Here is a 22,331-nt window from a genome sequence, read left to right as displayed (position 1 = left end):
CCTTCCTCTGAGGCGTCTCATTACTCACAGGATTCCTTTCAGAAGTGTACATGAACTGGTTATTTACAACAATGTCAATGAGTTTCTGAGCTTCTGCAGGCGTTTTCTTTAGGTGAATGGATCCACCTGCAGAATGGTCCAATAACATCTTAGATAATTCAGACAGACCATCATAGAATATATCCAGGATGGTCCATTCTGAAAGCATGTCAGAAGGACACTTTTTGGTCAGTTGCTTGTATCTCTCCCAAGCTTCATAGAGGGATTCACCTTCTTTCTATTTGAAGGTTTGAACATCCACTCTAAGCTTGCTAAGCTTTTGAGGAGGAAAGAACTTGGCTAAGAAAGCCGTGACCAGCTTATCCCAAGAGTTTAGGCTATCTTTAGGTTGAGAGTCCAACCATATTCTAGCTCTGTCTCTTACAGCAAATGGAAAAAGCATAAGCCTGTAGACCTGGGGATCGACCCCATTGGTCTTAACAGTATCACAGATCTGCAAGAATTCAGTTAAAAACTGAAAAGGATCTTCTGATGGAAGTCCATGAAACTTGTAATTCTGTTGCATCAGAGAAACTAATTGAGGCTTTAGCTCAAAATTGTTTGCTCCAATGGCAGGGATTGAGATGCTTCTTCCATGCAAGTTGGAATTTGGTGCAGTAAAGTCACCAAGCATCTTCCTTGCATCTCCACCATTGTTATTATTTTCGGCCATGTCTCCTTCTTTTTCGAAAATTTTTGTCAGATTTTCTCCAGAGAGTTGTGCTTTAGCTTCCCTTAGCTTCCTCTTTAGAGTCCTTTCAGGTTCAGGATCAGCTTCAACAAGAATATTCTTATCCTTGTTCCTGCTCATATAAAAAAGAAGAGAACAGAAAAGAAAATATGGAATCCTCTATGTCACAGTATAGAGATTCCTTATATGAGTATAAGAAGAGAAGGATGGAAGAAAGAAAAGATAAGAATTCGAACACAGAGGAGAAGAGTTGGTTCGAATTTTTGAGTAGAAGAGAAGTGTTAGTAAATAAATAAATAATTAGAAGGAGATGAGAGATGGAAGAATTCGAAAATAAAATAAAAGAAAAATATTTTTGTTTTTAATTTAAAATTAAAGTTAAAATTCGAAAATTTTAAAAAGACAAATGAAATTAAAAAAATTAAAATAATTAGTTAATTAAAAAAGAATTTTGAAAAAGAGGTTAGTTATTTTCGAAAATTAGAGAGAGAGAATTAGTTAGGTAGTTTTGAAAAAAATAAGAATCAAACAAGATAAGATTAATTGAAGAAGATTTGAAAATCAATTTTGAAAAGATAAGAAGTTGGAAAAGATTTTGAAATTGCTTTTGAAAAAGATGTGATTGAAATTTATTTTGAAAAAAATTTGAAAAAGAAATTTAAAAAGATTTGATTTTGAAAATTAAAGTTGATTACTTGACTAACAAGAAACAAAAAGATATGATTTTAAAATTTTAAAGATTGAACCTTTCTTACTAGGCAAGTAACAAACTTAAAATTTTTGAATCAATCACATTAATTGTTAGCATTAATTTTGGAAATATGAAATAAAAATAAGAAAAAGATTTTGAAATTCAATTTTTTTAAAAAAAATTCGAAAATATGTAAAAATAAATGAAAAAGATTTGATTTTTGAAAAAGATTTGAAAAAGATAGAATTTTTAAATTGAAAATTTGACTTGACTCATAAGAAACAATTAAATTTAAAAACTTTTTGACTAAATCAAACCAAATTTTTGAAAATTTATGAGAGAATAAGGGAAAGATATTTTTTATTTTTAAATTTTTAATGAAGAAAGAGAAAAACACAAAAATGACACAAAACATGAAAATTATGAATCAAAACAACTAATGCGTGCAAGAACACTTTGAATGTCAAGATGAACACCAAGAACACTTTGAATGTCAAGATGAACATCAAGAACATATTTTTGAAAAGTTTTAAGAAAAGAAAAACATGCAAGATACCAAACTTAAAAAAATTTTATTCTCTAGACACTAATAATTCAAGAATGCATATGAAAAACAAGATAAGACACAAAACATGAAAATGTAAAGATCAAACAAGGAAAATCATCAAGAACAACTTGAAGATTATGAAGAACAAATGCATGAGTTTTCGAAAATTTTAATGAAATTAAAAAGATGGAATTGACACCAAACTTAAAAATTGACACAAGATTCAAACAAGAAACATCAAATTTTTTTGGTTTTTATGATTTTATTAAAAATTTTTTGTAATTTTTCAAAAATTAATTGGAAAAAGAAAAATAAGGATTTCAAAATTTCTAATGAGAATTCCAAGAATCATGCAATGTTAGTCTAAAGCTCCAGTCCAGGAATTAGACATGGCTTACTAGCCAGCCAAGCTTTTAGTGAAAGCTCCGGTCCAAAACACTAGACATGGCCAATGGCCAGCCAAGCTTCAGCATATATAGTTCAAGCATGTGAAGAGGAAGCCTCAGTCCAAAAGAATTTAGACATGACTTTACAGCCAGCCAGGCTTCAACATGTTACCTTGAAACTCTAGAATTCATTCTTAAAAATTCTAAAGCCATAGAATAATTTATTTTATATATATATTTTTTTTTGAAAATTTTTTTTCGAAAATAAAAATAAAAATAATAAAAATAAAAAGCTTAAAATTAAAATAAAATTTACCTAATCTGAGTAACAAGATGAACCGTCAGTTGTCCCAACTCGAACAATCCCTGGCAACGGCGCCAAAAACTTGGTGCACGAAATCGTGATTGTTCATTCCTTGGTAATGGTGGCAAAAACTTAATACGCACATTCATATTCTTAGTTCTTTTTCACAACTTCGCACAACTAACCAGCAAGTGCACTGGGTCGTCCAAGTAATAAACCTTACGTGAGTAAGGGTCGATCCCACGGAGATTGTCGGCTTGAAGCAAGCTATGGTCACCTTGTAAATCTCAGCCAGGCGGATTCAATTGGTTATGAAGATTTGATAATTAAAATATAATTAAAATATAAAATAGGATAGAAATACTTATGTAATTCATTGGTGAGAATTTCATATAAGCGTATGGAGATGCTTTTATTCCTTCTGAACCTCTGCTTTCCTACTGCTTTCATCCAATCATTCATACTCCTTTTCATGGCAAGCTGTATGTTGGGCATCACCGTTGTCAATGGCTACATCCCGTCCTCTCAGTGAAAATGGTCCAAATGCGCTGTCACCGCACGGCTAATCATCTGTCGATTCTCGATCATGCTAGAATAGGATTCAGTAATCCTTTTGCGTCTGTCACTACGCCCAGCACTCGCGAGTTTGAAGCTCGTCACAGCCATCTCTTCCCAGATCCTACTCGGAATACCACAGACAAGGTTTAGACTTTCCGGATCTCAAGAATAGCCGCCAATAATTCTAGCCTATACCACGAAGACTCTTATCGTAGATCAAGAGGCTAAGAGATATGCATTCAAGCTTGTTTGCATGTAGAACGGAAGTGTTCATCAGGCACGCGTTCATAAGTGAGAATGATGATGAGCATCACATAATCATCACATTCATCATGTTCTTGTGTGTGAATGAATATCTTAGAGAAGAAATAGGCTTGAGTTGAATAGAAAAACAATAGTATTTTGTATTAATTCATGAGGAACAGCAGAGCTCCACACCTTAATCTATGGGGTGTAGAAACTCCACCGTTGAAAATACATAAGAACAAGGTCTAGGCATGGCTGAATGGCCAGCCTCCCCAAATGCATATGAATTCAAAAATTAGGGAAAAAGACCCCTAGTACAATAGTAGAAAGTTCTATTTATACTAAACTAGTTACTAGGGTTACAGAATTAAGTAAATGATGCAGAAATCTACTTCCGGGCCCACTTGGTGTGTGCTTGGGCTGAGCATTGAAGCTTTCACGTGTAGAGGTCTTTCTTGGAGTTGAACACCAGTTTGTAACTTGTTTCTGACGTTTAACTCTGCTTTGCAACTTGTTTCTGGCGTTTAACGTCAGAATATGGCATAAAGTTAGCGTTAAACGCCAGTTTGCGTCATCTAAACTTGGGCAAAGTATGGACTATTATATATTTCTGGAAAGCCCTGGATGTCTAGTTTCCAACGCAATTGAGAGCGCGCCATTTATGTTTCTGTAGCTCCAGAAAATCCACTTTGAGTGCAGGGAGGTCAGAATCCAACAACATCTGCAGTCCTTCTTCAGCCTCTGAATCAGATTTTTGCTCAAGTCCCCATATTTCAGCCAGAAATTACTTGAAATCACAGAAAAACACACAAACTCATAGTAAAGTCCAGAAATGTAATTTTTATTTAAAAACTAATAAAATTATATCAAAAACTAACTAAATCATACTAAAAACTATGTAAAAACAATGCCAAAAAGCGTATAAATTATCCGCTCATCAGTACGCATGACAAGCATTACAGGAGCCACGTCAGAGTTTTTCGTTGGGTCTGACGGAGGCATTTGGACGAAGGGACTGATACGTCCAAGTTTTGTGAAAGTCAAGGACTTAAAAATATTTTTCAATGGTTAGGGATGAAAATGTGACCTATTTGTCCTTTTCTAAAACTTATAACTTTTTTAACAAGAACAAACAACACATATTTACATACTTAATATTAATAATACATTGTAGTATTACATACAAAAGCAATTACAGAACCTATCCCTCTGAATGAAACTTTAACTAACGAGGCGAAGGGAAAACAAATACTAACAACTCAACTCGTAAACATATTCCTCTGTGCTCTCACCGCTTCGCAATAAGCCTTCACACCTGTAGCTAAAAGGGGTGGAAATAGGGGGTAAGAACTGGAGAGTTCTTAGTAAGGTCGGGGTTAGAAGTTTAGTTCATTTTATATTGGTCAGCAATAACAGTCAACAAGGTACCATGTAATTCAATAATTAAAGAACACAGAATTCAAACAGTCATTTAGCACACCCACAACCACAATTACAAAAAATTACACTCACAAACAAATTTACGCAAAAAAGTATCATGCATGTCTATCCCTAGTGCAGGTAATGAGCTCATCTGTCGGTTTCGACCCGCTCCCGATGTAACTCAGCAACCTTTGTCTGAGTTTGGTTTCCAGTGTCATAACCTCTGTAAGCAACTTCTGTCTTACAAGTGCGACTCTCTTGAGCCGATGTATGCAAACATAATCTCTGTAAGCAACCTCTGTCTTACAGGTGAGGCTCTCTCTAGCCAATGCATGTAGCGATAACCTCTGTAAGCAACCTTTGTCTTACAGGTGCGACCATCCCCTGGATTGGCTGATGTATCTCTGGAAAGCAAATATCGGTGGACTCACCGCCATATCTCTGCTCGTTTTCAGCAGGTAAAACAATCATCTCTACTTATCTCCTTTTCTTTTCGTTCTTTCTTTCATTTCTTTTCTATTCTCTGCTCTCTTGTGGCAGAGGTTCTTTAGATTCTTTTAATCTTTTGCTCTCTGCTCTCCTGTGGCAGAGATCCCTTTAACTAATATATTCTTTTCTTTTCTTTTCTTTTATCATCATTCTTTTAATTCCTTACTTTTAACATAAAAAACATTCTTCAAACTCTTCCCTCATCTTTCTCTAAATGTTTTATGAAAAGGGGATCATGAGATCCTAACTTAGATTTGTCTTTCTAAAGCCTTTAGAAAAACTTGTTTGTTTACCCCTTCTCTGTTTTATTTTTCATAATACATACAATAATATTCTTATATAAAAAAATATCTTGATAAATAATAATTTGTAATAATAATATACTCTAATATAAATGAGTAATTTTGAACAAATATTTAAAATAATATTTATAATACTCTTAAAACTTATTTTATAAAACCTTATTTTCAAATTTTTATTAATTACTTTCTAAACCACGAATTCTTTAATATTTTATTTTTGACTTCAATATTTTATAAAATTATATTTAAACCTTCATTTCGTTTCATATTTATATAAATAACCCTGAACTTTTATAAAATATCCATTTTACCCCTAAACTTTATTTATTACCCAAAATACCCGAAACACTTATATAATTATAATATTAAACTCAATCTTTTCATAAAAATACAAGTATATTTCCTCAAAAATAATTCTTCTTGGCTGATTCTTTTCTTCACCAAGAACCAAAACCCTCCTTATTTTCTTCTTAAAATATACATTTAAATCTTAATCCGTTTTTGAGTTTTACGGTTACCAATTTTTCACAGCTTTTAATTTAATTCCTCGGCCATTAAACCTCACCCATTTTATTCAAAAATTAACACAATGACAGCCCCAAATAAGCCTCATTATCATAGTTTGGGCAGCACAAACATGACCAAATCACAAGCTTAATCACATATAACAATATATTAATAAAATTCAATATAAAGTCAATCAAACTCCATCAATAATCAATCACAACAACCATTCACTTATCCAACACAAATTTAATTGGTGAGAATTTACCGAAACCCTACCTCCGTACAAAATCAAAATACTCGAGGCAACGGAGAAGTTTTCTGACTGAGCTGCCAAAGAAGAAAATGTTAGAAATTGTCTGTGCCTCCTAGAACTCCAGTTGGCTGAACTCAAGGGGTAGGGGAGCCACTACAAAAAAATATGATTAAAATGGCAATAATATTACGGCAATGTTACTTAACTGCCGTATTGTTGGTTCATTTTAACATTTCTCTCTTATGCCATAATATCCTTGCTAAAAGCGCTACATTTTGGCGTTTATACCCGCCACTGTAATTGTTTTAATGGTTCTTTTTTTGTATTTTTTATAAAACTAAAAGAGAATATGAGAGTGAAAGAAAGTGATGCTTTTCAACATATGAGTGAGAGTATACGAAACCCTAACAATTGCCGTTGTTCATCTCCACACGACGAAGCTATTGTTGTTGATCTAGTTTTCTAGTTCTGATCTGAAGGTTTGTAGTCACGATTCATCTTCACACTGCTGCAAGTGACGTTGTTATTGCTGCCTACAATTGAGCTTCTGTGATCTGGTTCTTCAACTTCGATCTGAAGTTTGCCACCACCACAAGCGGCGTCGTTGTTGCTGGCCTTCAATTGTGCTTCTGCGATTTGGTTTTGCTATTTTGTGAATTATTAATTACTAATTTAATCTACTTTATCTTTTGATTTTTCTTTCTTCTTCATACTTTTAGATCTAGTTCATGCTCTAATAGGAAGAAACAGAGAATACCTGTTCTTTTTTCTTGTTGTGTATTTTTATTTTGATTGATCTTCTGCGTTGTTGTTCGTGTTGACGAGGGTGCCAAATGTGGTGGAATTTTACCACACGTTTATGAGGAGAGAATTGTCTCAACGCGAATGCAGCTCCAACGGAATCATGGAGGCAGTGCCACCTCTAGCAAATGCGCGTGACATGATCGATGAGATCGAGAACCGCTCATCTCACTTGCTCGCGGTAAGTGCTCTCTGTTTTTTTTCCGCTAAATTTACAGTTAAGCCCCATGATACTGTGGAAATCAACTAGTTACGTCAAGTTTTGATTTCGCAGTAAGGTATTAGGGTTTTGATTCTTTGGTGCGTGAGTATGAGGCTGATGGATGAGGTTGAGAAGGAGTGTTATGTTATATTAAAACTTATATGTTATGTTAGAGTTGAATCTGGAAATAAAATACGAAAGAAGTTTGTTCTGTGAATTAAGTTTCTAGTTTCAACTTAGTTCTTCTTGCTGTTTTCTGTAATCAAGACAAGATGTTCAAGTCATCCAATTAACCTAGAGATACAAATCTTAGTGTTTTTTTGTAGTTTGTGATAAATTAAGTGTGAAATCAAAGTCTTCCACTACATATTAAACTCTTTATGATTGATTATGCAGGTCTTAAAATCTGACCAGCTAAGTCTAGGTGGAATAATGGTGGTTCAAACTGCCGTAATAATAACCTTAAAAAATCGTCGTAATTACCAGTTTTTTTGTAGTGAGCTACATCACTGTCAATTTCTACTGGATAAAAATAACGCCAACGTGTAAAAGAGAAGGATACGAACACTTTTATCGAATTAGACTTTTTATTAGAGTTACGAATCACAAAAAATCAAAGCCGAAATATCAAAAGGAGTCACGGTTTCTTCCTCACCCACGATCTTTCTTTCTTATTTCCTTTCTTCTAGGTTCCATGGTGGTAAGAAAAGGAAATGAAGCATAATGATAAGGGATTAAATGAATAAAGGGGCGATAGGTGTCATATATATATAGTAAGCCACGTTACCAATTTCTTTCTTTTCTTTTTCTTAATGGCTTCGGCCATTCTTTCTTTCTTTTTCTTTTTTTTTTTAAATTTTATTAATAACAAGTATAATTACTCGTGCCATGCACACAAGTGATAAAATTGAAATTATAATTTTAAATTTTTTTAAAATTAATTTGAATTATAATAATTTGATTAAAACAGTAACATGTTAATTATGTATTTTTTTAAAATTTAGTGTTAATTGAATTAACTCTAAAATAGTTATTAATCAATTTTAATAATTTACTTTTTTCAATAAATCAGACATATATACTGAATGTGATCATAAATAATATAGTAATAGTTAAATCTACCAATAAAATATTAGTTATTATAAATCTATAAAATCGCACTGTCTTTGTTTGCGTGCAAATGTTTACTTATCAAATAAACTTAAAATATGAACCAAAAATATTTATAAATTAGACCTAGCATCACTTGAAAGAATAATGGAAAATAATCAACTTACCTTATCATCCATGAGAACCATTTCTATGTAAGTCATCTTGTTCTTGTCAAATTTGGATGAGACTTTCTATAACCTTATATATTAATTTTGTTATATATATATATATATATATATATATATATATATATATATATATATATATATATATATTATGGTAGTTTTTCTTAATATATATACGTATACATAATACATAAATAATTCTATACATATACATAAATAAAAAAATATATGAATTATATTTTATTAAACTCTATATTACCAGTTATTAAAAATATTAAAATATATGAACCAAAAATATTTATAAAATGGACCTAACATCACTTGAAAGAATCATGAAAAATAATCAACTTACCTTACTATCCATGAGAACCATTTCTATGTAAGTCGTTTTATTCTTGTCAAACTTGGATAGAACTTTCCATAACCTTATATATTAATTTTGTTAAATAATATATATATATATATATATATATATATATATATATATATATATATATATACACACACGGCAGTTTTTCTTAATATATATACATATACATAAATAATTCTATACATATACATAAATAAAAAAATATGTGAATTATATTTTGTTAAACTCTATATTACCGGTTATTAAAAATATGTAAATCACATATATTAATTATTTTTTTGTTATAATTATTTTGTTATATATATATATATGATTATTTTTTATTCTATAATCGTGCAATAATTTTTTATTTTTTATATCTATATATATTTCTCAATTCCGACTCCATTCATACGCATATTAACATTTTTTTCTAATAGTGATGTTTTAATTTTTTGGTTTCCTTTTTTCACGTATCTTTTTTTTTTTAAATAGTGATGTTTTAATATTTTTTTAAATACATTTTTCTTAATAATTACATTATTAATCTGAAATATAAAATGACAAAGAAAATAAACTTAAAAATCAGAAAAAAAAATGAAATTTTATATTAAAAAATATAAAAATAATATATTCAAAAAGAATAGTCGTAATATATAAATTGAGTCAACAATTTAAATATCTCTAAAACTAATTTAATCAAATACCAATATTAGAAATAAATTACTTAAATAATATTTAATCTATTCTAATCCTTAGACACGTATAGATTAGAGTCATTCTCGTAACAACAACGAACTGAAACAACGTCGTAAGTTCGAACATTTAGAATTCGTGCAAATTCAGACCATTCCTTTATTCTTTGAAAACCTTCTGTATCCCTGATAGAGTTGAATCGAAATTTCTTTTATGGAAAAAGAGTTACGGAGATGGCTTTGATGTGTTGGAGATCAAAATCTGGAAGTCATTATTTATATTTGAGTGTCACACCCATTAAATCCGAAAGACCAAATAAAATAGTATCTCTGGTTTTATTCTCATTTAATTCAGCATTTATGATAATAAATGAGATGACCATTATATAAGTCATTTAATGTAAAATAGCTTAATTTACGATTATAATTAATATATGTATTGCTTATAAATAAATTAGGAAATAATAATTTCGTAACAAAATAATGATTCAATTTGAATTACAATTAATTGATTGATAGAAATTATAATAAATTGTATGATATTTAAAAAATTAACCAAATCAATTAGTTGATATAATTAATTTATTAAAATAAAATGAATTTAATGAGTTAAAAGAAATAAATCAAAAAACACCATCAGAAATATGTTACGACAGTTTTATCATTAAGTGCAGAAATTTAATTTTTACGTAATAGAATAGATATTTACAAATTATTATATTAAACACAAACTAAAAAAATACACTAAACAAAATAAAAGCATCAATAGTAAAATATAACCTAAAAATCATTTAAACTAAAAAAGAACCTGTGATGAATTATAATAAATCTATATATGAGAAGTAAAAGTAAAATAAATAATTAAAAAAAGTAAAAGATAGAAAAGATAATGTGTGGAGTAGATAAAAAATGTATTACAATAGAAGATTAATATAATTAATTAATACAAAGGATGAAGGAGAAAAATCAAAATACGATCTTATTAAAAATATTTCAAAAAATATTTTAAAAAAGAACCTATTAATCAACTTTTATAAAAATATTACAAAAAATTTAAATTATCTTTAAATAAAATAATAATACCCTTAAGAATTATTAATCAAAATAAATAAAAAATTAATATAAAACAAAATCATAGAAAAATATTAGTAAAATTAAGATAAAAAAATAAAAATAAAAAATTACAAATATTTTACCTGAAGTACAAAATAGAAAAGGAGAAAAGAGATATATAAAATAATAAGATAATAATTTGAATTAATTAAGTTCATTTATTTCATTGTTTTATATATTATTTATTAAATAATTTAATATTTATCTCGATCATATTAAATAATAAATTAGTTATAATTAATTTGGTTTAATGAATCAAAAAAAATTTAAAATAATTTAATATTTACTCTAATTAAATTAAATATTTGAAGTTATGATTAATGTAATTTAATGAATCAAATAAAATATTAAATAATGAAATATTTATCCTAATCAAATAAAATTACATAATTGATTAGTTATAATTAATACATTTAAATGAATCAAACACATTAAATTGAAAAATAATTTAGTTAATTTGTGTCTTAAGGACATATTTTAAAAATATTTATTTTGCAATAACTTTTATAAAATATTTTTATAATATTTTTAATTTATGGTTTAAAGGCACAGTTATAATATATAACCATTAAAAAGTACTTAATTAGTTAATATAAATAATTAATATAATTGATTTAGTTCAATAAATTAAAAGAAATAAATGTGAAATGAAGAGATAAAGAGAAAGTAAAATTATAAAAATGTATATAAATTAAAAAAAATAAAAAAGTACTTTTTATTTTTTTATTTATTAATTATTAATTTATTATAATTAATTTCACAATATTTATTACACATTATTCATCTTATAAATTAATACAATTAATTTATTGATATTAATTATCGATAATTATTATAATTGATATAACTCATTTCGCTATACTTTCTAAATAAATAATTAAAAATGCACGTCTCAATTTTTTGTTAAAGTAAAATAAAATAAAATATATAAATTGAGTAGATATAAATCTAAAAATTATAAATTTTATTAACAACTCAAATAAATTAGTACCATAAAATTAAATTTAATATCTATTTTAAAAATAATTACTGACCTTTTATTATTTTAATTATTAATAATTTAAATAAAATAATACTCTATAACTTATTTTGTTATTTATTTTAAGTAATTACTAACATAGTTGTTAGTAATACCCAAGTGTATATTATCAACATAATTTTATCACGGGTATTTCAATCTTATCGTCATTGCAATTTTGTACCGTCTTACTTTTTTTAATTGTTATTATTAGAATTGTTAGATAATATTAAAAAAAAAACTTTAAAAATAAAAATAGCGATGACACCTTGAATAATTAATTCAATAGAATTAAATTTAAACAAATTGGATGATTCAATCAATTATGCAAATAATAGCATATTTAAAAATAATAATATTGAAAATAGTTTCACTAATGTAAATGATCAATACAATAATTATATAAAAAAATAACTAATTACATAATTGCATAATTTTTAAGATCCTATATAGTTAAATCTAACGGACAAATAAAAAAATATTTATATGATAATGTCCTAATATTTTAGCATACTATAAATCATATTATAAATTTATATATCATATTATAATTTTAAGTCAACTCCTTAAACACATTATAACATAAACCATCTAAAAATATATACCAAATTAACGAATATCACATGGGTCACAACATATAATCTAAATTGTCACAATATTTCAAATAAAAAGAGCATCAATACAGAAAAATCAATGAATATATATAACTAAAATAAAAAGCAACAAAGAGACACACAAAAAAATAAAATAAAATAAAGAGAATTAAAAAAACATTAACATATAAACCACATACACGAACAATGTATATATTAATTGTGAATCACAAAAAAAAGACAATATATATATATATATATATGAATTGAAGTACACATGAGAAAATAGAATATGACAAAACAAAATTATAGTAAGATTATTTAAAAACAATATAAAAATCACACATTTTTTTTGTTAATCAGAAGCTAAAATAAAAAAAAGTGTGCGCCTAATAATAAGCAATTAAAATAAACAAAAATTTTAAAAAATATAAAAAAATAAAATGTATAAATAATTATAAAAATTGTACCTAAACACGAGAGAGGGGGAGGGAGGGAGGGAGAGAGAAAAAAGAAAGTGAATGAGTAAAAAATATTTGATCTTGTATAAATAGAGGTATTGAGAAAAATAAACTATTTAAATTAATTCATATATTTCGTTATCATATTTATTATTTATTAAATAATTTGATATTTACTCCAATCAAATCAAATAATTAATATAATTAACTAAATTAATTAATTGATATAATTAATTATAATAAATGATAAAATTTGAATGTCTAATCAAATTAATTAATTGATATAATTAATTATAATTGATTTGCTTTAACGAATTGAATGAAATAAATTAGGAAACAACTTAAGAGCATGTCGCATCAGTTTTGTTATTAAGTGCAAAAATCTGATTTTTATATAATAGAATAGATAGATAATAAAGATATTTTATTAAATTAGTATATATAATTGTTCATTATTCATTAAATATTAATTATAATATTGTAATACAATTATAATAAAGATGATTAAAAGTATTATTATTATTATTATTATTATTATTATTATTATTATTATTATTATTATTATTATTATTATTAAAAATGATTAAAAATATTTTTAATTGACAATTGATAAGTAGTTTAATAATGCATTAAATATTGATTTGATATAATTATAATGAAGATATGTTCCTAAATTAGTATAATTATGTATTATTTATTAAATATTAATTATAATATAATTATAATAAAGATATTTTATATAAAATAATTTAGAATAGAGAAATGTGTATTCATTTTGGAGAGAAAACGAAGTCACGAGGGATCGACACCTCACCTTCATTAATTGAAAAAAAACCCAGTTTTAATATAATAATAATAATAATAATAATAATAATAATAATAATAATAATAATAAACATTAATTTAAATTTGTGTCTATCAAAATAATTTTTAATAAATAATTCGAATTAATAGAATAAATTATAATTAAATTAAATTTTATTAATCATAATTTTTTATTTAATTATTTTTAATAAAATAATTTTATTAAAAATAAAATTTCAATAAACATAATAATTCATAATAATTAATTATTTAATTTTTAAAAATTTAAGATCTTACAGAAATAATACGTGAGTATAAGAAAAATATTTTTAGATGATAAATTCTCAATAATCGACATGGAAGTTTATATATATACACATGTAATTTTTGAATTAGAATATTAGATGACAAGTTATGTAAATTCCTTTATAATACATATACACATGCCAAATAAATATTTTTTTATGTGAGATGTTTGGTTAATTTATAAATATAAAAGAGTTTGTTATTAAAATAAACATACAAATATGTGAATTTTGTTTCATCTCAGTTTAGCTAGCGACACGCCACATGGTAGTTTAATTTCACGTCATTTTTTTATAGACAGATTAACTGATAAAACTAGACTGAATTGACTGAAAGTATAAAATGAGAGAATCATCGCGTAAAAATTCAAAAACTAGTTTGATTGTTATCTCAATAAAATTTGTGCAAAGCTCAAATCGTATTGGCGGATGCCAAATAGAAAACAACTCAATCAACACATTTAATCAGTATTGCGTATTTATTTACATATATTTATAATTATTATTTTATAAAATTTTTTAACAAAATCGATCATCAATTAAACAAAATTTTCATATTAAAATACTTAATGTTTTTATGAACATATAAATTAGTTACTACTATTTTTTATTTTTAATTATATTTTTATTATAAAAATAAATTATGTATGATTATATTATCTATAGAATTTATTACTTTAATTATAAATATGAATAGAACAAGAAGAGAAAAATCTTGATTCAAGGAGCATGTCCTGTTTTAGAATTTTGATGTTCTGCTAGCTTGAGTTTGGATGCTCTATTTAGAATTCGAGTGGTTGTTAGAGATTTTTTTCTCCAAATCTAAATATTGTCTTGTATTCATTACCTTGGTCTTTTTTTTTTTTTTTTTTACTGCATTGTGTCATCAATATGCTGTCTAGACGAGATAATTGGTACTAAGAGAACACAGATAGTTGAGAAAAGAATGAGAGACCGACCTGTTTGGAAGAATGAGATATTTCTAAAGGAGTCAATGTCTATTCTAAGAGTTTTGTTAGAAGGTTTTTCATCGACAAAAATTTTTCAATAGGCACATTAGACAGTGCCCTTAGAGTCATATGGGGAGCTAGATTTCGGGTGGCTGATATAGGAAATCATTAATTCCAATTCTTCTTTGACCATGAAGGAGAAGTAGCAAGAATTAAAAGGGGATTTTCATGGTTATTTAAGGATTATATTCTGCACCTGAAAAAATTGGATTGATTGGGAGAGTGATAAAGAGAGTAGAATTAGCCTCATTCTGTTGTGGGTATAATTTTGGAGATTGTCAGAAAAATATAAAACATTAGAAGTAGGCAAACATTTAAGAAAAAAGATTAAAAAGATCCTAGATAAAGCCAGGGGAAAAGAATCAAGAATCGTCAAGGCCAAGGTAGAAGTTAATGGCGACAAAAAATTCAATGACAGCTTACAAATAATGGGTCCAGATAAAAAAAATAGTAGAAATTGATTATGCACTTATTGCGCTCATATAGGCCATGAGGCAAAAACCTATAGCAAGTTGTTTGGAGACTCAACAGTTGAATGTGTGCAACAGGATCATATTGGGTAGTGGTTGAGGGCAGACCAGATCGAAAGAAGGGTAGAACTGATTGAAACTTATGAAGGTGATATCCCTACTAATCCAGATCGAAAGCAGTGGTTGACAAGAAGAAACCAACCCCCACATAGCTAATTAATAGCTTTTTCAGCCTTAGCATGAAAGACAAAGGTGGGAAAAGAAAAAATAAAAGAGAAGATGGGAGAAAGAGGATAAAAGATACTGGCAACAAATCATACTTAAAGAGGTGTGAAAATTTATGGAGTATGATGGTTCCTCTGTTGTTCTAGGAGATTTGAACACTCACATAAATTATTGACAGTCAGGAAATGCAGATGCAGGATTGGTAAAGACCTTCATGAGAGGGTCATGGCTAAAGAGCATGGCTAGGAAGGGGAGTGAGAGTTAAACTCCAGTCAGTGAAATTAAGAGAAGGTTTGAAGGAAAGGAGAATGAAAAAAGTCAAAAGAAAATATGTCCAGCTCAGATGCAAAACTAAGTTGCTGAGGTGGAGGGTGCCGGCTGTCAATTAGCACCTAAAAGCCCATGAAAATTCTTATATAGAGTCAATTTGGGGACTTTAATGCCATCACTAACCAATCTGAAAAAGTTGATGGTGGACTTAAATCTGCCCAATCAATTTCAACTTTCAATTGTTTTATTGGTGATAATGGTTTAACAGATTTGGGCATGCAAGGCAGACAGTTTACATGGAGTAATAAAAGAAGGGTCGAAGAGTTGGTGATGGAGTGATTAGACAGATTTATTGGCAACGAACAGTGGCTAACCATGTTCTCGCATGCAATTACTTTGAGATTATCAAAAACAGGATCAAACCATGCACCCATCATTCTTAAAACTAACCTTCATAAAGAACAATTGAAAAGAAGATTTAAATTTCAAGAAAGATGGCGTGCAGTGAAAGATGTCCGGAAGATAGTACATGAAGCTTGGAGGATTGAAGTTGAAGGTTCTCCCATGTACAAACTAGTCTAGAAAATTAAAAAATGTAGACATGAAATTGTGGCATGGCAAAAATTAAGTAAATCAAATTCCAAAAAAAATGGAAGAAATTAAAGGTCAACTGGAGGACGGCGGGGAGGAGATCTCCAAACTAGAGAATCGATTAAAAGAGGCTTATCTGCAAGAAGAACGCTATTAGAAGGAGAAATCTAAAGTTGGTGGTTGAAGGAGGGTGATAAGAGAACTCATTTTTTCCATCAAAAATTCAAAACAAGAATCTAGAGAAATAAGATTTAAAGGCTAGCTAGAAGAAACGTTGAGATGGAAATGACTAATTCGACTATAGCATTAGTGGCTGAGGAGTACTACAGATAGATTTTCTCCTCTTCCTTTCAAGCGGATCTGAAATACTTCATAACTGATTTTGAACTAAAGGTTACAGCTTCCATAAATTGGAGGCTTAAAAAATCAAATTCTATGAAAAAAGTTAAGAGAGCGACTTTTAACATCTACCCCTAGAGCACTCTAGGGGAGGATGGAATGACAGTAAAATTTTACTAATTTTTCTGGAGAACAATAGGAGGGGATGTGTTCAGAGCAGTTAACAACTTCTTTGGTAGAGGGCGCATATTGAAAGGTTTCAGCCACATAGATATATGTTTCATCCCTAAAAAACCATATGCGAACAACATGACTCAGGTTAGGCCTATTCAAAGCACCTTTCTAATTAGTCTAACTCAAAGCGCCTTTCTAAAAGGAAGGCTTATTTTTTATAATATTTTAATTACACATGAATGCATGCACTATCTAAAAAATAAAAAGACAGCCCCCAAACTGAAATGGCAATCAAATTAGACATGAATAAGACTTATGATCGAGTAAAGAGCAATTTTTTGTGGTTCATTTTAGAGAAGGTTGGTTTGGGACTAGATGGATAAACTAGATCTGAAAACTAGTCATAAATATTTTTTATTACGTTGTTGTGGAAGGTCAACTCTATGATTTCTTTAAGTCAACTAGAGTTATTCAACAAGGAGCCCTTCTATTCTTATATCTATTCTTTTTTCATGCAGAAGGTCTTTTCTTCTTGCTATACAAGGTAGAACAAAATAGGGATATTTAAAGATTATAAATTAGCAGATGATGCTTGGTGCACGAAATTGTGATGTCAATATTCACATTACTCTCTTACAATTTCGCACAACTAACCAGCAAGTGCACTGAGTCGTCCAAGTAATACCTTACGTGAGTAAGGGTCGATCCCACGGAGATTGTTGGCTTGAAGCAAGCTATGGCTATCTCGTAACTCTTAGTCAGGATATAATATCAATAATAATTCTTAATTTGAATTGTGAAAAGTAAGAAGGGCAGAACACAAATTATACTTGTATGCAATGATGGAGAATATATTGGAGTTTTGGAGATGTTTTGTCTTCTGAAATTCTGCTTTCCTCTGTTTCTGATTCACGCACGCACGTCCTCCTATGGTAAGTTGTGTGTTGGTGGATCACCGTTGTCAATGGCTACCATCCATCCTTCCAGTGAAAAGGGTCCAAGTGCGCTGTCACCGCACGGCTAATCATCTGCAGGTTCTCGATCGTACCGGAATAGGATTTACTATCCTTTTGCGTCTGTCACTACGCCCAACACTCGCGAGTTTGAAGCTTGTCACAGTCATTCAATCCCTGAATCCTACTCGGAATACCACAGACAAGGTTTAGACTTTCTGGATTCTCTTGAATGCTGCCATTAATCTAGCTTATACCACGAAGATTCTGATTAAGAGATCCAAGAGATATTCATTCATTCTACGGTGAACGGAAGTGGTTGTCAGGCACGCGTTCGTGGGGGGAATGATGATGATTGTCACGTTCATCACATTCATGTTGAAGTGCGAATGGATATCTTAGAGAGGAACACACATGTTTAAATAGAAAACAGAAATACTTGCATTAATTCATCAGGACACAGCAGAGCTCCTCACCCCCAACAATGGAGTTTAGAGACTCATGCCGTCAGAAATTACAAAGTTCAGATCTAAAATGTCATGAGATACAAAATAAATCTCTAAAAGTTGTTTAAATACTAAACTAGTAACCTAGGTTTACAGAAAATGAGTAAACTATGATAGATAGTGCAGAAATCCACTTCTGGGGCCCACTTGGTGTGTGCTGGGGCTGAGACTAAAGCTTCTCACGTGCCTGGGCTGTTTTGGGCGTTCAACGCCAGGTTGTAACGTAATTCTAGCGTTGAACTCCAACTTGTAACGTGTTTCTGGCGCTGGACGCCAGACAGCAACATGGAACTGGCGTTTTAAATACTTAAATATAAATAGAAAAGAAATAGTTATTGCCATTATATGACTCCTAAGGTGAAACTCAAATAATAGAAAATAAAGTTATCACAGGGTTAAGGTTAAGATCAGAACTCAACAACCTTGACTTTGGGAAGCGGATGCCTCTTTAGTCTGTGGGGTGCTTGGCCCTTCAAGAGATAGTTTCTGACGCTTTAGTTCTCTTAATTCACGCCCTTGCACCTCTTGTTCTCTGAGCAGTTTGCAAAGCATGCTATTTTGATTTTGCTGTTCTTCCTTCAATTGATCCATGGTTTCTTGCAACTTAGTGACAGATGCCTCAAGATGCTCCCAGTATTCAAATTGAGGGAGTTCTGGTAGGAATTCTTGCGCCCTCCTCTTGATGGGGTCATCCTGCATTTGTTGTTTTTCCATTGTGATTTTTGTGATTGGTTGCTCCACTGAGATATACTCTGTTATTCCCATCTTTATTCCAGCATCTTTGCAGAGCATAGAGATTAGGCTTGGATAAGCCAACCTGGCATCCTTGGAGTTCTTGTTGGCAAGTATGTAGAATTCAGATGGGATCAGTTGATGAACTTCTACTTCTTTTCCCAACATAATGCAATGGATCATCACTGCTCTTCTTATATTGACTTCAGAACGGTTGCTGGTGGGCAATATAGAACGCCCAATGAAGTCCAGCCATCCTCTGGCAACTGGTTTGAGATCTTCTCTCTTGAGTTGACTTGGGGCACCCTTCGTGGTGGTGGTCCACCTGGCTCCAGGGATGCATGTATCCTCTAGAATCTTATCCAGGTCCTTGTTTGTTCTCATCATTCTCTTATTGAAGGAGTATGGGTCATCTTTCAGCTGAGGTAGCTTAAAGATCTCCCTGATTTTGTCAGGGTGGATGTGAACAATCTTTCCTCTGACCACAGTCCTGTAGTCATAGAGGGCAGCTCCAGATATTCTCTGCATGTCTGTTTGCCACATATTAGCATAGAATTCTTGAACCATATTCCTTCCCACTTTCGTTTCAGGATTAGCTAGGACTTCCCAGTTCCTGTTTCGAATCTACTCTTGGATCTCCGGATATTCATCTTCTTTCAGATCGAACTTGACTTCTGGGATCATAGATCTTAGACCCATTATTTTGTAGTAATGGTCTGAATGTTCTTTGGTTAAGAACCTCCCTTGATTCCAAAGTGGTTTTGGAATACTCTCTTTCTTGCCTCTTGGAGTGGGTTGTTTTCCTTTAGGAGCCATGATCTTTAGTGGGTATAGTTTAGTGATCACGGATAAACATACCAAACTTAGAGGTTTGCTTGTCCTCAAGCAAAAGAAAAGAAAGGAGAGGGATAGAAGGAGAGCTAGTGTAGAATGGTGGATGAGAAGAAGGAGGCCGAATGGATTTTTAAAAGGGAGGGGGTTTTCGAAAATAGGGAGAAAGATAAGATAGAAGATATGATTTAAAAAGATAAGTATGATAAGAAGAGATATGATTTAAAATTGAAAAGATATGAAAGATATTTGAAAAAGATAAAATTGGATTTTTGAAAAAGATAATATGGAGATTTGAAAAAGATATTGATTAGTTGAAAAGATTTTTGAATGAAAAGAGATAGATTTGTTTTGAAAAATTTGAAAAAGAGTTGAATTGGATTGAAAAAAGGATTTGTGCTTATGGATTAAGATACATTTAATATTTTTAAAGAAGGGTTTTTAGAAATTAGGGATTTTAGAAATCAGGGTTTGTAACATGTTTATGCAAGAAATCATGAATTGAAACATGAAAATTAAGATTAAAATGAAAAATATGAAGAGAAAACGATTTTACCTCCTCCCCACCATCCTGGCGTTTGAACGCCCAAACGCTGCATGTTTTAGGCGTTCAACGCCCAACTGCTGCTTCTCCTGGGCGTTCAACGCCCAGCTGTTGCTTCTTTCTGGCGTTGAACGCCAGGAACTCCTTTGTCACTGGGCGTTTCTTTGAACGCCCAGGACGCTGTAAATCTGGCGTTAAACGCCCAGAAGGAGCTTCTTTCTGGCGTTCAACGCCCAGATGGCTATCCTTACTGGCGTTTTCTTGCCAGTGAGCTCTTTTTCTCTGTTTTGTGTGCAGAATCCTTCTGTAACCCTGTAAACTTATACAATTGACTCTTTACCTTAGTATCAATGAACTTTGTATAAACAAATAAAATCAAGAATAGCGCAAAATGCTTAGAGGAAGTGATGCCCCATGGCTGGGTTGCCTCCCAGCAAGCGCTTCTTTATTGTCTTTAGCTGGACCTTGCTGAGTTCTTAATCTAGCCTCAGCCTTGAGCACTCTTGCTCAACATTGCCTTCAAGATAGTGCTTGATTCTCTGTCCATTAACAATGAACTTCTTATCAGAATCAATATCTTGAAGCTCCACATAACCATATGGTGATACACTTGTAATCACATATGGTCCTCTCCACCGGGACTTCAGTTTCCCGGGAAATAGCCTGAGCCTAGAGTTAAACAACAGAACCTTTTGTCCTGGTTCAAAGATTCTAGATGACAGCTTTCTGTCATGCCACCTTTTGGATTTCTCTTTGTAAAGCTTGGCATTTTCGAAAGCAGTGAATCTGAATTCCTCTAGCTCATTCAGCTGGAGCAATCTTTTCTCTCCAGCTAATTTGGCATCAAAGTTAAGGAATCTGGTTGCCCAGTAGGCCTTATGTTCCAGTTCCACGGGCAGGTGACAAGCCTTACCATACACAAGTTGGTATGGAGAGGTCCCAATAGGAGTCTTGAATGCTGTTCTGTAAGCCCACAGAGCATCATCCAAGCTTTGTGCCCAATCTTTTCTACGGGTATTCACAGTCCGTTCCAGGATTCTTTTTAGTTCTCTGTTAGAGACTTCAGCTTGTCCATTTGTCTGCGGATGATATGGAGTTGCCACCTTATGGCGAATCCCATACCAGACCATGGCAGAGTAAAGCTGTTTGTTGCAGAAGTGAGTGCCCCCATCACTGATTAGTACCCTAGGGACACCAAACCTGCTGAATATATGTTTCTGGAGGAACTTTAGTACTGTTTTAGTATCATTGGTGGGTGTGGCAATGGCTTCTACCCATTTTGATACATAGTCAACTGCCACCAGAATATAAGTGTTTGATTATGATGGTGGGAAAGGCCCCATGAAATCAATTCTCCATACATCAAACAACTCAATCTCCAAGATTCCTTGTTGAGGCATGGCATAACTATGAGGCAAATTACCAGCTCTCTGGCAACTGTCACAGTTACGTACAAACTCTCGGGAATCTCTATAGAGTGTAGGCCAGTAGAATCCACATTGGAGGACTTTGGTGGCTGTTCGCTCACCTCCGAAATGGCCTCCATATTGTGATCCATGGCAATGCCATAGGATCCTCTGCGCTTCTTCTCTAGGCACACACCTACGGATTATTCCGTCTGCACATCTCTTAA

General features: G+C 30.8%; 1 non-coding gene across 1 annotated transcript; it reads left to right on the top strand.

Annotated features, from left to right (window-relative positions):
- Positions 1–202: 202 nt before the first annotated feature.
- Positions 203–310, top strand: LOC112761403 (small nucleolar RNA R71). Its single transcript, XR_003181798.1, has one exon. It is a non-coding gene; the product is annotated as a small nucleolar RNA R71 (small nucleolar RNA).
- Positions 311–22,331: the final 22,021 nt, after the last annotated feature.

The sequence above is a fragment of the Arachis hypogaea genome, chromosome 16 (genome assembly GCF_003086295.3).
Source record: "Arachis hypogaea cultivar Tifrunner chromosome 16, arahy.Tifrunner.gnm2.J5K5, whole genome shotgun sequence".
NCBI classification, from domain to species: domain Eukaryota; kingdom Viridiplantae; phylum Streptophyta; class Magnoliopsida; order Fabales; family Fabaceae; genus Arachis; species Arachis hypogaea.
The sequence above is the reverse complement of the archived record's forward strand: the minus strand, read 5'-3'. Positions and strand labels throughout refer to the sequence as shown.